The sequence below is a fragment of the Oryctolagus cuniculus genome, chromosome 16 (assembly GCF_051225735.1).
Source record: "Oryctolagus cuniculus isolate XC-2025 breed Fujian yellow rabbit chromosome 16, ASM5122573v1, whole genome shotgun sequence".
NCBI classification, from domain to species: Eukaryota; Metazoa; Chordata; class Mammalia; order Lagomorpha; family Leporidae; genus Oryctolagus; species Oryctolagus cuniculus.
This window is the reverse complement of record NC_142882.1, coordinates 6,292,173-6,304,868: the sequence shown is the minus strand read 5'-3', so window position 1 is coordinate 6,304,868 and position 12,696 is coordinate 6,292,173. Positions and strand designations below refer to the sequence as shown.

At 39.6% G+C, this 12,696-nt stretch overlaps 1 pseudogene; it reads right to left on the bottom strand.

Annotated features, from left to right (window-relative positions):
* Positions 1-96: 96 nt before the first annotated feature.
* LOC103344978 (vomeronasal type-2 receptor 116-like) overlaps positions 97-12,696 on the bottom strand; it is a 46,416-nt pseudogene continuing 33,816 nt past the window's right edge.

The following is a 12,696-nucleotide window of genomic DNA, read 5'->3' as shown; positions in this document are numbered from 1 at the left end:
CATAAGGCAGTTCCATTCTGAAAGTTACTTTTCAACACAGAATGCAAAATCAGTTTTGTACATACTAGTTCCTAACCATGGAAAATTGAGAGGGCCTTAAGAGCTACTGTTCAGAACATCCGTTTCCTTGGAAATTATTGTATCCCTTAATCCTTTCAAAGCATTCTTCTCAGGTCTTAGGACAATAATGTAGCACTTGGGGACAAAGATGCAGCACAGGAGCCCTGCACTGGAGGCCAAGATGGAGAAGACTTCCACAGCCACCATGACCTTCCCCTTGGTGCTGTGGTAGACAGGCAGGAAGGTCACCCAGACACTGATGAACACCAGCATGCTGAATGTCAGGAACTTGGCTTCATTGAATGTGTCAGGCATATTCCTCACTAGGAAAGCCACAGTGAAGCTGGCCATGGCCAAGGTACACAGGTAGCCCAGGACACAGTAGAAGGCAGTGACTGAGCCCTTGTTGCACACCAGGATGATGTGGCCATGCTCAGAGTGTGCATCTGTGTCAACAAAGGGAGGAGAGGTCCCAAGCCAGAAGCCACAGAGAGCCAGTTGGATCAGGGAGCAGATGGGAATAATGGAGTTAGGTGCTCCTGGTATCAGCCACTGTCTCATCCTTTTCCCTGGGGCTGTGACCTTGAAGGCCAGAAGCACAGTGATAGTTTTGGCCAGGACAGTGGAAACAGCCATGGTGAACACCACTGCAAACGTGGTCTGCTGGAGGACACAGGTGGTTGTGTTAGGATGACCAATGAACAGTAAGGAGCAGAGGAAACCGATGAGCAGAATGTAGCTGAGACAATGATTGTTGGCCTTGACTGTGGGAGTGTCTCGGTGCTTCACAAAGACCATAAGAACCACAATGCATCCAGCAGCTGCTGAGAGCACTTTCTCTTGGGGACCTTCCTTTCTCTTCCTGCTGCAGCATTAGCTACCTATTAGCATAATGGCTTCCATTTGTCTATGGAGTCAACAGCTCTGAGACTGGAATTTCAGGAGTCCACTGAAAGGGGATGATTTGGAATGACAGACTTTTGACCGAACTAAACAAAGTCTCCTCCCAACTGATGTTGAGCTCCTTATCAAGAAACTGCCAGTGGAGGGATCCTTGCTACACCCCCCTGCCAAGGCAAAGACAGAAAGACCTTCCCACCTGCTGGCTCACTGCCCAGGGGACTGCAACAGCTGTGACTAGGCAAGGCTAGAGCCAGCACCCCAAAGCTGTATTTGCATCTACACAGATATTCATGGGAGTCAGTACTTGGATCATCATCTCTCAGGATGAACATCAGCAGGAAGATGGACCAGGTGGAATAACCAGGCTCTAACAAGTGGCTGTGAATCAGAGGACCTACTGGGAGAACAAGGTCACCCACTGCGCGGAAGCTGAGCCGCAGGAGCCGCAGGGTCTGCGCACCAGTGCAGGAAGGGTAGTGTGTGTCACACAGACACGAGCGGGGAGAATTGGGATGCCCAGGGCTCCGAGTCCACACATCGGCGCTGGAAGGGGAAGTGAGCTCAATAACCCAAGACATTGGCGGGGAAACGGAGGTCAGAATCTAGAGGGGAGCGGGAAAGTGCACCAGACTCACTACTGGAGAGAAGGAAAAAAAGGTGGGGGGTTTCTCTCTCCACCAACCTTGCAAATGTTGCAAGGCTGCAAGGCTTGCAAGAGTTTCCAAGAGTTTGCAAAAGACAAAGAGCAGGCCCCCTCTCTGGATTTACATAACAACAGGGGAGAGCTAAGGAACTGAGTCACTACAATTCAGTAGCCTAGGCAACCCAGTGGGAGTCCAGAGGAGAAACAGAGCCTGCACAGACTCTTTGGGTATAAGCCAGAGATCGGAAGATAAATACCATCAATTATGCACAGCCATGCTGTGCGGTATTACTTACCCCCTGAATAAATAAATAAATAAATAAATAGAGATTTACCACCCGTAACTGGAGGGTGTCACCTTTGCACACCCGTAACCCAGAAGAACTAAGCAGAGCTCTCAGGCCACACCCATCTTAAGCCTCTAAGGCTCCATCAAAAGCAGACAGTCCACTTAACACAGACATAGTATAAAATAAAAAAAAAAACGCACAGTGATGAAAGAAGAATTAACGATGCCAAGCAACAAACACAGAAATCGAGGGAACAAGATCAACGATGACACTATGATGCCTCCAAATAAACAAAACACCCCAAGCCAAGATTATGAAGATGATGAGATAGAAGAAATGCAAGATACAGATTTGAAAAAAATTATGATAAGAACATTTAGAAGTTTTCAAAAGCAAATCCTTGAACTACAGAAATCCTTACTGGACAGGATTGAAAATCTCTCTCGTGAAAATGAAATTTTAAGGAAGATTCAAAATGAAACGCAGAAACTAGTAGAACAGGAAAGTGTGATAGTGAAGAGAAATCAAAATGAAATGAAGAGCTCAATACATCAAATGACAAACACATTAGAAAGACTTAAAAACAGAATGGGTGAAGCAGAAGAGAGAATATCGGACTTAGAAGATAGAGCAGAGGAAAACATACAGTCAAACCAAAGAAAAGAAGAGGAAATTAGAAATCTAAAAAATATTGCTGGGAATCTACAGGATACTATTAAAAAAACCAACATTCGAGTTCTAGGAGTTCCTGAAGGCATGGAGAGAGAGAAAGGATTAGAAGGCCTTTTTAGTGAGATACTAGCAGAGAACTTTCCAGGTTTGGAGAAGGACAGAGACATCCTAGTACAGGAAGCTCATAGAACCCCCAATAAACATGACCAAAAGAGATCCTCACCACGACACGTTGTAATTAAACTTACCACAGTGAAACATAAAGAAAAGATCCTAAAATGTGCAAGAGAGAAACGTCAGATTACTCTCAGATGATCTCCAATTTGACTCACAGCATACCTCTCATCAGAAACACTACAGGTTAGGAGGGAATGGCGAGAAATAGCACAGGTGCTAAGAGAGAAAAATTGCCAGCCCAGAATATCATATCCTGCTAAGCTCTCATTTGTGAATGAAGGTGAAATAAAGACCTTTCATAGCAAACAGAAATTGAAAGACTTTGTGGCCACTCGTCCGGCCCTGCAAAAGATACTTAAAGATGTGCTACACTCAGAAACACAGAAACACGGCCATCAATATGAAAGAAGGGAAAGGAAGAACACCTACCAGTAAAAGAGCATAGGATGCTCAAAGCACATACTAGAAAATATCTCCAGGAAAATGGCAGGGCAAAGTCACTACGTATCAATAGTCACATTAAACATTAATGGTCTGAATTCTTCAGCTAAAAGACACCAATTGGCTGATTGGCTCAAAGAACACAACCCAACTATTTGTTGCCTACAAGAAACACATCTCTCTAACAGAGATGCATGCAGACTGAAAGTGAAAGGTTAGAAAAAGATATTGCATGCCAACAGAAACCAAAAAAAATGCAGGTGTAGCCATATTAATATCAGAAAAAATAAACTTTAATACAAAAACTGTTAGGAGAGACATAGAGACACTGAGATCTGGCACCAGACAGGGATGCCCACTCTCACCACTGCTATTTAACGTAGTTCTGGAAGCTTTAGCCAGAGCCATCAGACAAGAAAAAGAAATTAAAGGAATACAAATTGAGAAGGAAAAAGTCAAACTATCCCTCTTTGCAGACGATATGATTCTTTACTTAGAGGATACAAAGAACTCCACTAAGAGATTATTGGAACTCATAGAGGAGTTTGGCAAAGTGGCAGGATATAAAATCAATGCACAAAAATCAATAGCCTTTGTATACACAAGCAATGCCATGACTGAGAAAGAACTGCTAAGATCAATCCCATTCACAATAGCTACAAAAACAATCAAATACCTTGGAATAAACTTAACCAAGGACGTTAAAGATCTCTACAATGAGAATTACAAAATCTTAAAGAAAGAAATAGAAGAGGATACCAAAAAATGGAAAAATCTTCCAAACTCATGGATTGGAAGAATCAACATCATCAAAATGTCCATTCTCCCAAAAGTAATTTATAGATTCAATGCAATACCAATCAAGATACCAAAGACATTCTTCTCAGATCTAGAAAAAATGATCCTGAAATTCATATGGAGACACAGGAGACCTCGAATAGCTAAAGCAATCTTGTACAACAAAAACAAAACTGGAGGCAACTCAATACCAGATTTCAGGACATACTACAGGGCAGTTGTAATCAAAACAGCATGGTACTGGTACAGAAACAGATGGATAGACCAATGGAACAGAATTGAAACACCAGAAATCAACCCAAACATCTACAGTGAACTTATATTTGATCAAGGGTCTAAAACCAATTACTGGAGCAAGGACTGTCTATTCAATAAATGGTACTGGAAAAACTGGATTTCCACGTGCAGAAGCATGAAGGAAGACCCTTACCTTACACCTTACACAAAAATCCACTCAACATCGATTAAAGACCTAAATCTATGACCTGACACCATCAAGTTATTAGAGAACATTGGAGAAACCCTTCAAGATATTGGAACAGGCAAAGAGTTTCTGGAAGAGACCCAGCAGGCACATGCAGTCAAAACCAAAATCAACTATTGGGATTGCATCAAATTGAGAAATTTCTTTACTCCAAAAGAAACAGTCAGGAGAGTGAAGAGACAACCGACAGAATGGGAAAAATATTTGCAAACTATGCAACAGATAAAGGATTAATAACCAGAATCTACAATGAGATCAAGAAACTCCACAAAAACAAAACAAACAACCCACTTAAGAGGTGGGCCAAGGACCTCAATAGACATATTTCAAAAGAGGAAATCCAAATGGCCATCAGGCACATGAAAAAATGTTCAAGATCACTAGCAATCAGGGAAATGCAAATCAAAACCACAATGAGGTTTCACCTCACCCTGGTTAGAATGGCTAACATACAGAAATCTACCAACAACAGATGCTGGCGAGGATGTGGGGAAAAAGGGACACTAACCCACTGTTGGTGGGAATGCAAACTGGTCAAGCCACTATGGAAGTCAGTCTGGAGATTCCTCAGAAACCTGAAGATAACCCTACCGTTTGACCCAGCCATCCCACTCCTTGGAATTTACCCAAAGGAGTTTAAATTGGCAAACAAAAAAGCGGTCTGCACCCTAATGTTTATCGCAGCACAATTCACAATAGCTAAGACCTGGAACCAACCTAAATGCCCATCAACGGTAGACTAGATAAAGAAATTATGGGATATGCACTCTTTAGAATACTATACCGCAGTAAGAAACAACGAAATCCAGTCATTTGCAACGAAATGGAGGAATCTGGAACACATCATGCTGAGTGAAATAAGCCAGTTCCAAAGGGACAAATACCATATGTTCTCCCTGATCGGTGACAACTGAATGAACACCAATAAGGAAACCTGCTGAAATGAAATGGACACTATGAGAAACGGTGACTTGATCAGCATAGCCCTGACTGTTAATGAACAAATTAATACATTATCCCTCTTAGTAGTTTTTTTTTTTGTCTGTTCTACTTAATATGACTGGTTTAATTCTGTAATTAATACACAGTTATTCTTAAGTGTTGAAAATTAACTGTAATGTGATCCCTCTTAAACATAAGAGTAGGAATAAGAGAGGGAAGAGATGTACATTTTGGGACATGCTCAAGCTGACTTGCCCCAAATGGTAGAGTTAGAACAATACCAGGGGATTCTAATTCAATCCCATCAAGGCGGCATGTACCAATGCCATCTCACCAGTCCAAGTGATCAATTTCAGTTCACAATTGATCATAATGAAAGGACTAAGAGTGAAAGGGAGCACATAAACAAGTCTAGTACCTGCTAACACTAACCGATAGAATAAATAAAGGGGAGAGTGATACAACATGGGAAGCGAGATACTCAGCAGACTCATAGAATGGCAGATATCCTAAACAGCACTCTGGCCTCAGAATCAGCCCTAAAGGCATTTGGATCTGGTTAAAAAGCCCATGAGAGTATTTCAGGCATGGAAAGCCAAGACACTCTGGCAAAAAAAAAAAAAAAAACCTAAATGAAAGATCTCTGAGTGAGATCCCAGTGAAAAGAACAGGTCTTCAAAGAAGGAGGTACCTTTCTCTGAAGGGAGGAGAGAACCTCCACTTTGACTATGACCGTATCTAAACAAGATAAGAGTCGGAGAACTCAAGGGGCTTCCATAGCCTTGGAAACTCATGACAGGAGCATAGGGAGATTACTGATGCCATAAACAGGAGTGTCAATTTGTAAAGTCAACACCAGGAGTCACTGTGCACTTACTCCTCATGTAGGATCTCTGTCCTTAATGTGCTGTACATTGAGATTTAATGCTATAATGAGTACTCAAACAGTATATTCCGCTTTGTGTTTCTATGGGGGTGAAAACTGTTGAAATCTTTACTTAATGTATACTAAACTGATCTTCTGTAAAAAAAAAAAAGAAATTAGCAATTCCCAACTTGACTCTCACTGGGATTAAACATGGCAATAGGTCTGATCTGATTTCATCATCAGTTAAAAAATCATCTATTATTTTTCACTTTATGTTTCTGTGTGGGAGCAAACTGTTGAAATCTTTACTTAATGTATACTAAACTGATCTTCTTGTATATTAAGAGATTCAAAAATGAACCTTGATGTGAATGGAAGGGGAGAGGGAGTGGGAAAGGGGAGGGTTGCGGGTGGGAGGGACGGTATGGGGGGGAAGCCATTGTAATCCATAAGCCGTACTTTGGAAATTTATATTCATTACATAAAAGTTAAAAAAAATAAAAATATAGGTAAAAATATATATATTGATCACCATTAAAAAAATAAAAAAATATTGAATGGAATGCCTTACAAAGCTAGGGTGAACATTTAACCTGCTTGGTCCTGGATGGTTTCTGTTTATACATTTCAGCCCTGTGTCCTTATTAATATGTCTCTTTTATTATCAAAGTTGTCTCTGAACAACAAATTACATATTCATCTAATTGTGTCAGTTTTCAAATAGATATATATTTCATTGTCTCTTCAACTAGGTAGTTATTGGGGACCAGAAATTGTATTTGTTTAATTTTTATGTCCTCATTTATTCATTCAAATAAAAGAATGACTCTATAAAAAAAAAAAACAGAACGGTTAGGACAGAGAAGCACAGAGTTGTGCAGACCAGGGTTATTCCTTAGGGGTCTTCATAAGCCAGGAAGGCCACAGCTTTGTGCAGGCAGCGGTCTTGCTCTGTGCTGGCATACTGATGATCCAGACACTTCACACACTGGTCCATATCTGGTGAGAAATTTAATTTACATCATCCCATGTTCAGTTATTTCTGATTCACAAGGACCTTCTAGAATACCCGACTGAGCTAGTTTAGGCAAATACTCCTTATTTCTTACTGAAGACAATTTATAAAAATGACATGTAGGAAATTTTTGGCAATTAGTCTTGCTCTTCAGGGGCTGGCTAGTGGATCAGTAGGTTAATCTCTCATGGGTGCTGGTTCTAGTCCTGGCTGTTCTTTCAATCCAGCTTTTGCTATGGCCTGGGAAAGCAGCAGAGTATGGCCCCAGTCCTTGAGCCCCTAAACTCCTGTTGAGATGGAAAGAAATGCCTAGCCCCTGGCTTTGCATCAGTACAGGTCTGGCCATTGCAGCCATTTGGGAAGTAAACCAACAGATGGAAGACTTTTCTGTCTGCCTCTCCCTCTACTGTCTGTTACTCTGTCTCTCAAATAAATAAAATTTTTAAAAAATTAAAAATAAAAAAATTCTTGCCCATCTACCTCATGTTAGTCATTTATTACTTACTCTCCCTAAGTACCTTACATACTGATGAGTACATTCTCTTTTTCTAAGAACAGAGCCCTAAGACATACTTTCTGAATCTATTCCTGTTGCTTTAAAAACATATCTTAACCTGTGTCATTTTAACACCACAAACTCATTCTTCATGGTTTCTTAGGATTGGCAAGTGATGGTCAAGGTACCAGAGGATTACATATATGGTGAGGACTACTCTGCCCTTATACATGACACATTCTTTCTGTGTCCGCACTTTGAAAAAGAGCAAGCAGCAGCCCTTGTTTTAAGGGTGCTGTTCACTCAATAATATCATGACCTAATCAACCAGTCAAGGTTCCTTGTGTTTTTTTTTTAAAACAACAAATAGTATTTTAATGTGACTCTAAATTGTACATATTTATCCTGAATACAGATTTAACTGTATTATTTTGTACTTTAGTTTGTGAATTTTTTTTATTTTCAATTCTCTTTATATACAGAAGATCAGTTTAGCATACATTAAGTAAAGATTTCAACAGTTTGCTCCCACACAGAAACATAAAGTGAAAAATACTGTTTGAGTACTAGTTATAGCATTAAATCTCAATGTACAGCACACTAAGGACAAAGATCCTACATGAGGAGTAAGTGCACAGTGACTCCTGTTGTTGACTTAACAAATTGTTCTCTCCTCCCTTCAGAGAAAGGTACCTCCTTCTTTGATGACCCGTTCTTTCCACTGGGATCTCACTCACGGAGATCTTTTTCAGTTAAGTTTCAGCACTTAAGAATAATTGTGTATTGATTACAGTATTCCACCAAAAGTATTAAGTAGAACAAACAAAAAAATACTAAGAGGGATAACATTGAGTTGCTCATCAACAGTCAGGGTGATGGCTGATCAAGTCACCATTTCTCATAGTGTTCATTTCACATTAATAGGTTCCTTGTGTTTGTTTTTAATGAAAGTTATTTTATTTATTTTTAATTACTTGAAAGGCAGAGTTACAGAAATAGGAGAAGTAGAAGGAGGAAAGAAGAGGGAGAGTGACAGGGGGAAAGGAGAGGAAAGGAAAAAGAGAGAGAGGCAGAAAGAGTAAGGGAGAGAAAATCTTTCACCTGGTGGTTCATACCCCAAAAGACTGCAATGGCTGGAGCTGGGCTGATCTGAAACCAGTAATCAGGAGTTTCTTGTGGATTTCCCAAGAGGGTGTGGGCCCAAAAACTTGGGCCATCTTCTGCTGCTTTCCCAAGCATCAGCAGAGAACAGGACTTGAAGTGAAGCAGTTGGGACTGAAACTGGTGCCATTTGGGATGCGTGCATCACAGGCAGAGGCTTAACCTGCTATGCTACTCTTAATATCATGGACTGGAAGATTGTGGATTTTAGGTGCACAGAAAGCAACCAGCTATCTCCGTGAAGCATAACTCTCTATGGTAGAATCTGGATTAAGTCATTCTAAAGGCAAGCTTGATTGAGAGACTACCATTAGCAAGGCTATGGGTTAAATTCTAGAGAAACATGAAGAGCTGTACACATGATATCAGCTGGATTAGGTGCCACTCTTGAGCAACTTCCCATCAATGAACACACTGGGATGCTGCCTGTGATAGAAGTCAGTTTGTAGATCACCTTGAACCCTACTGGCATATTTCCATTTTCCTGTCTTTTTATCCTTGAAAATGAATTTTCTCTCCACTGTGTCAGTATCCTCTTCTTTTCTATATATTGCTCCAATGATGTCCCATGTCTCCACTTGCGGATGTTTTCCAATATTTAGTTAGTTTCACCTTTGGATATCTCATACATTTAAGATATTATACATGCCATCTTTAAAAGCTTCATTTCCCAGAACTGCTAAGTGAAAACAACTTTTCTGTGTGTTTAATCTTGTATTCAAGCACTACTTAATCAATTACTGATACACTGATTTAATTACACAATCCCATTATCATTTTGAAACAATGCCACTTTTATATCTTCATTTCCAATAAGTTCCATGTCCTTATTTTTTGATAATATACAAAGCTGAAAACTGTTTACCACAATAAAAGTATTGGGAATTATTTTAATAACCATGAGTGTATTTAGATTTTTAATATATTTCTTAATATGCTTCATAATATTTCTCTCTCAATCTTTGAATTTCTTCTGTGTTCTTCAATGTAGCACCAATAAGTGATTATATTCTGCTATTAGTATTTCTTACATCTGTGCAGAACCCCTTCAACTTTCTTTGTACACACACACTGTATCCATGTTTTTCTTATTGATTAGTCTTGCTGAGGTTCATGAAGTTTCATTGTTTTAGATGACAATCAACTTCAAATTATTCTAATTTTTATTTACTTCTGTTTTCTTATAATATCCACATCCTATCTTTGAGGGTTTGTGTTGAATTTGCTTGCATTGACCTACTTTGCTATGCATACTTATAAATGAGGATGTCAGCCTGTGCTCTTTCAATATAAATTATATACATGAGTATGTGCCTGTATGCATGTGAGTGTTCCTAGAGAATTATATTTTGAGAAGCACTGATTTTTCTCTAAGGCTAAGGTTAGCCCCATTTATGATGTCTGATGAGTATTATCCTCAGGTTGATATACTATATAATTTCTAATATAGTTTTCCATATAATACAGTTTGTTTAGAGGTGTGCTTCCTCACTTCAAGCATGTTATATGTGAATTAGGTGAAAGCACTTTTATTTATACATGCACAAGGAACACAGATACAAAGTTACCTATAATGAAGCTGCACATAGGACATCTTACATGGATTGTACTCTGTTGCCAGAATCTATCACAATTATCAATAAGTTTCAAATTGGAATGATACCTAATATATGGTGAAAATAACTAATCATCCAAAATAAACAGAAATTGGAAAATCTTCATGATACATGTGATGATGGCATATTACTGCTAAGTGGAATAAATCAGAGAAGTCCCACATTGTTTTATGGGGTAAATATTCTTAAATATTGGTTCTGTTCATATTTTACAACATATATCATCCTGAACTCTAACATGGTCAGCCTTCCAATGACAATCAGTCTTTTATACACTTTCTCAAATAATTCATGAAATAGAGGGTAGTGTGAAAACTTTCATCCTTGTGAGAATTATTGTTGACTATAAGGATTAATTACTACCTGGAGGTGGGAAGAATTTTCTCAGCAGTCATAGGCCACATCTTTTATCTCTATAGAGAAGTTGCAAATTATAAGAAACAGCTGTTAAATTCTCCATGAGGCTGGCACTGACTTACCTGTCTGATTGGAAATCTCATTCTCTGTACAAGGTGTACAATCGAAACAACAGGTATGCTTTCCCTCCAGAGGGGTTTTCCTGAACCCAGGGCTGCAACTCTCACTGCATATCGAGCATGGAGTCGGAGAAAAATCAGATGAGTGTTGGTCATAGTTGGGACTACTACTTAAATTCTAAGAATAGTGTTTTCGATTCATGGACAACCTACACACTTAAATTGTAAATTCTAATACACTGATTGCATACAATTTGACTGTTTACCATGAAAAAGATTCAGAACATGTGGAGGAAGAAGTGTGTGTGCTGTCCATGCTGAGACAAAAAACACAGAAGAAAATATTTAGATTGGAAGGGGAGTAGTTTAATATCTGTGTCTTTTTTTTTTTAATTTTTGACAGGCAGAGTGGACAGTGAGAGAGAGAGACAGAGAGAGAAAGGTCTTCCTTTGCCGTTGGTTCACCCTCCAATGGCCGCCGCTGCAGCCGGCGCACCGCGCTGATCTGATGGCAGGAGCCAGGACCAGGTGCTTTTCCTGGTCTCCCATGGGGTGCAGGGCCCAAGCACCTGGGCCATCCTCCACTGCACTCCCTGGCCATAGCAGAGAGCTGGCCTGGAAGAGGGGCAACCGGGACAGAATCCGGCGCCCCAACCGGGACTAGAACCCGGTGTGCCGGCGCCGCAAGGTAGAGGATTAGCCTATTGAGCCACGGCGCCAGCTCAATATCTGTGTCATTTTAATAAGCCAAATTGAACAAATACCCATACCACTTGTGGGTAAAAATGTGTACTGTGAATCTTATGATCAGGTCCAACTTACCTCTGTGATTCCTGTGGCCCACTCTATCAAATTCTCAGAGACAACTGTTGGACATGTAGAACATATTGGGAAAACTGTCCTACTTTAACCTTACGTCTAACACCATATGGAAAATCCCAAAAGTTGAGGATGTCATATTCAGCTTCCAATTTCCACTTTTGATTCAAATTCACTAGGTCACCCACAGGACTGGTAAATTGGAGATTCTTGAGAATTGGGTGTAGCTGAAAAAATACATGATATTCACATGAAGACTGCCTAAGCGATAACACACAAAACCCCTATAGAAAAAGGTTCTCATCATGTGTAAATCACAAATAAACAAAGAAAGCTTATAATAGCCAACCAATGAATTAAAACCAAACAAACTGATAGAGAATTACATCAAAGTAAGCATGATTTCAGGCATTTTCATCCAAAAACAAGGGCAATGAAAATACCTGGCTGTGATATTCAGACAATTTTAAACTGTGAATGCAAAGCTACCAACACTCAGTATTTTTTCAGTGTACCTAGGACAACCATCTGTAATATGAAGCTACCCTAATAAAAATTTTTGCAAATTGTATGACATATATTGTGTTCACTGTGGATAAACATTCTCAGCATAATCTGAAACAAAGAAGCGATTACTAAACTGCTGAGTTGGAAAACAGGATGACACAATTTAGGTTTTCAAATGTTAAAATTAAATGGACAGGATGAGAGAGTACTTTCTAACACACAACACTGATGCTCATCCAAGTAACTTTCCCACTTGTCAATGGAATCTGGTATCTGATGACAAATTAAATGCAGGGGTTCATTTATATTTTTATGTTGGAGAAAGGGT